This window comes from Penaeus vannamei, chromosome 39 (genome assembly GCF_042767895.1).
Source record: "Penaeus vannamei isolate JL-2024 chromosome 39, ASM4276789v1, whole genome shotgun sequence".
Classification (NCBI taxonomy): domain Eukaryota; kingdom Metazoa; phylum Arthropoda; class Malacostraca; order Decapoda; family Penaeidae; genus Penaeus; species Penaeus vannamei.
This window is the reverse complement of record NC_091587.1, coordinates 20,671,958-20,676,427: the sequence shown is the minus strand read 5'-3', so window position 1 is coordinate 20,676,427 and position 4,470 is coordinate 20,671,958.

Below are 4,470 nucleotides of genomic sequence, written 5' to 3'. Positions count from 1 at the left end.
TATATATATATATATATATATATATATATATATATATATATATATATATACATGCATATATAATATACATGTATGCAGATATACAGAGATATATATATTTCAAATACACATGCTGGAACCCACTTTCATACATCTGGCAACAAATACGATGTAAACATAGAGTAAATAGTATTTCTATGAATGGGGCGAAACCCCTAGCTTGTTTGTAAGACTGAACGCGATTGGTCGAATAGAAATAACCAATAAGTATAATAGTATCTATTTTTAGAAACGAAGCAAGCCATTTCATATTGCATTTTCTTCATATAAGTGATTGCAAAACACGCAGTATTAGTAGTTGTTGGCTTCGTAGTGGAATATTTTTCAAATGTGACTTTTTGGAATTATTTATCGAGATGGCAACACCTATGGAGGTAAAGCGGCATGTCTCCCTTATTTAAACAAAACAAACAACAATGATATTTGCATGATTTCTTGAACCTAGAAAATGCTTTATACTTCAAACAACTATGTATGACAGCTAAATCAAACAGAAATTTGCAAATTCGTTGAGAATTTATCAACTGCTTCTCGGAGCTACACCATCTAGTAGCAGCTAAACGAACTAATGAAATGAGATTTTTCTTTTCGCCGAAAGCAAACTGTTTCAATAAGTAGAAATCATGATGCGTTATATTCAGTGATGGGCATAGATGCACAGAACTGTCTAAGGCGATACCAATGCATCGATACGAGAAATTTGACTAAAACGATTCTGATACATCGATTCTTCGAAGACAGTTAAAGCGATACCAATACATGTATCGCCGATACAGCATCACCGATTCGTTATTGTAAGAAAATAATGAACCTGATATACCAATATTTCATTTGGATGACTGATGCACTGTAAAAAGTGTTTTTCAAAATCATGCGTGGATATTTTGATGAGTTTTGCACCACAGTAACAACTGCATTATTACAACCGACAGGTTCGTAGCACTAAATGCGTTGTGTAAGAAAATAAAAGAGCCATTCCTTTATGGCCAAAGAATGGAGGAGAGGGCCCCCTGCCTCTTTCACACTTCTTGAGCGTCACTGTCAACACCGCAAGCGAACGAGAAAGAAAAAACAATCAAAACACATTTAAAAACAGATAGATAGACATAGAGGGTAAGGAGAATCAGAGAGAGTAAGAGAATGAGAGGAGAGGGCTAGTCAGAGAACGAGAGAATGAGAGGAGAGGGCTAGTCAGAGAGCGAGAGAATGAGAGTTAGATAGCGAAAAAGAGAGTGGAGGAGAATGGGAGTAAGGGGAGGGAGTGATAGGCAGAGAGAGGGATGGAGGAAGGAAGGAAATTAAAGAAAGGGGGGAGAGATAGATAGAGAGAAAGGGAAGGTGGGGGGCAGCGATGGAGAGAGGGAGCGAGAGGGAGAGGAGATGGAGGGATGAAGTGAGAGAAAGAGAGGAGCAAGAGGTAGAGAGAGATAAGGAAGGAAAAGGGGGAGGCAGAGACAGAGAGAGGTTTTGAGAGAGAGGGGAAAAAGATAGAGAAAGAAAGAGAAGGGGGGGGAGGCAGAGATAGATAGAGGTAGTGTGAGAGGGAGAGGGAGGAAGAAAGAGAAAGAGAGAGAGGGGGGAGGGGGAGAAAGAAAGAGAAGGGGGAGGCACAGACAGAGAGAGGTAGGGAGAGAGAGAGGGCGGGGGAGGGGGGAGGAGGGAGGAGAGAAATAGAGAGGGGGAAAGAGAAAGATAGAATGAGTGAGGGGGGTAGGTGTCACAAAAAGGAGAAAGAGAGAGAGAACGTGAAAGGGAGAAAAAAAGAGGGGGAAGAGATAGAGAGAGAAAGAAAGAAGGGGCGGCAGAGACAGAGAGAGGTAGTGAGAAAGGGAGGGAAGGAGAGAGAGAAAGAGAGAGGGGGGGGGGTGAAGTGATTGAGAGAGTGAGTGAAGGAAAGATGGACAGAGAGAAAAAGAAAGAGAGGGGTGGGATAGATAGCGAGTAAAGAAAAAGGGGGAAAAGGAGAGATAGTGACAGGAAGTGAGTGAAATGATGAGTGGGAGAGAGAGAGAGTGAAAGGGAGAAAAAAAAGATAGAGAGATAGAAATAAAGAGAGAAAGAGAGAGTGAGAGTGAGTGCAAGAAATAAAAATAGATAGAGAGATAGATGAAAAGATGAGTGAGAGATTGAAAGAAAGAGACAGAGAGGGGAGGAAGGAAGGGAGAGAGTAGGTAGATGGAGAGAAAAAGAGGGGGAAGAGATAGAAAGAAAAAGAAAGAAGGGGGTGGCATAGACAGAGAGAGGTAGTGAGAGAGTGAGGGAGAGAGGTAGAGAGAAAGACAGAGTGAGGGAGGGAGGGAAGGACCCAGAGAGAGCGAATCACAAAGAGAGAGACAGAGAGAGAGAAAGAGCGAGGAAAGAGAGAGAGAGAAAGAAAGAAAGAAAGAGATAGAAAAAAAGAGAGAGAGTCACACACATACACCCACACACACACAAGCAGGGAGAGAGAAAAAAAAGAGAAGGAGGAGGGGGGTAGAGCGGGGGAGGGAGGGTAGGAGAAAGAGAGAGTCACAAATAGAGATAGAGAGTGTGTGTGAGAGAGAGGGAGGCGTAGGAAAGAGAAAGAGAGAGAGGGAGAGAGAGAGTCACAGAGAAAGTGAGAGAGAGAGAGAGAGAGAGAGAAAAGAAAGAAAGACAGAAATAAAAACAGGCAGGGGGAGGGGGAGGGCGAGGGAGAGGAGGTTGGGAGGAGGCAGGAAGGGAAAGCAAGAGGGAGAGTGTGTAAAAAAATGAGAGGGGAGAAATAGATAGTGAGAAAGCGAGAGAGAGGTTGGGGGGGGGGAGAAATAGATAGAGATATGGAGTGAGAGAGTGTATCAGAAAGGGAGTGAGTGAGATAGTGAAAGAAAAAAAAGAGAAATAAAGAGACAGAATATGATAAAGAGAAAGAGAGATAAAGAGAGAGAAAATAATAATATGAGAAAGAGGGAGAGAGAGATTGATAAAGAGAAAGAGAGAGAAAGGGAGGGGGAGATAAAGCGAACGAGATCGAGAGATAAACAGACAAAATTAGTAACAGAGGGAGACAGAGAGAGAGAGGGTATGTGAGCCTGTGTGTGTGTGTGGGGGGGGGGGGGTGTACAAGTATATATTAGGCGATGGGATATAAACACGTATGTATGATTTGTTTCGTTCATCTGGAAAGCACTTTATCTTGTGCTAAATCCTGATAATGGTTTGCGCTATCAAGATCCTACAAGCCATGACACTTCTATGCGGAGACGCATCCACACTCGAACAGCAGAGCAAGTAAACGCACGTTTGCTTGTTTCAACTAAGCAACTACAAGTTAAGTGGTTGAAGGCGGGAAATAAAATTTACTTCCTATAAGGCTGTTGTATAATGTTTGGTATCTTAAATGTTTCCATTCTGATTCTGAGGGAGTGGGTATACTATGTTGCGCTCTACTTTTCTTTGGCATATATATAATTTCTGTTCTCTCGTTTGCCAATTCATGTCTAATCACTGTGTGCGCGTATGTGTTTATATATTATCTTGATGAGTTTATGAAATAATTTCTAGTTATATGAAATATATAAGATGCCGTTGACTTTGATGAGTATTTTTCATACACGAATTTCTGGAATTATTTGATAGCTTAAATGGCATTATAGCTGAACATTTCTTTACAAATATAAACGTTTCTTTCTATAAACATCTACGTATGACAGCTGAACGAAATTGAAATTTGCAAATTCACTGATTTGCAACTTTTCGTTATCCTACCTTAACTATCTAGAAGGAGCTAATAGAACAAATGAAGTGACTTAATTTTGTTTCCTCAGACACCGATTCAGAAGACTGGAAAAACTTGAATTTTCTTTATCACAGAACATTCACTTAATGCAAAATCACAGTAGGGATATAGTGAATATATATATATGCTTCATTGTGAGTGTGTGTGCGAGTCAAGGAAGTAAAGATGGCCATTTTCAATGCAGCTGTTTGTCATTACCGTTGTTTGACTACTAGTTTGCGTACTGCAAGTTTAGGATTATTGGTCTTACATTTGGAACATTAGGAACCACGTTCAGCGCTAAATTATACAAAATATATTTGATAACCGAAATACTTTTTCCTTGTATGAACTGACCAAATGGTAGAAAGTTTTGAATATAATTAGTTGCATTTTCACTATTAAAGAAAATCAGTATTATGTAGAAAAGAGCAAATATTAGGAAAAATCATACCAACTAGAACAATTCGTTTTTATTTGAATCTTGTCCAACCTCCATTATTTTCTATTACTAATCGTAGTCTTTCCGGGACAGAAGCGACATGCTTATAGATTAGTTCCGGTTTCCTCCGCATTACCTCCCATTCCCTCTTTGCATGCTGTATTAACTGTTGAGAGGTTCTTTCATTGGCCGTTTCCCAGACGTTAACAATATTTGCCCAGACATTTTCTATGGGGTTCAGGTCACATGCTTT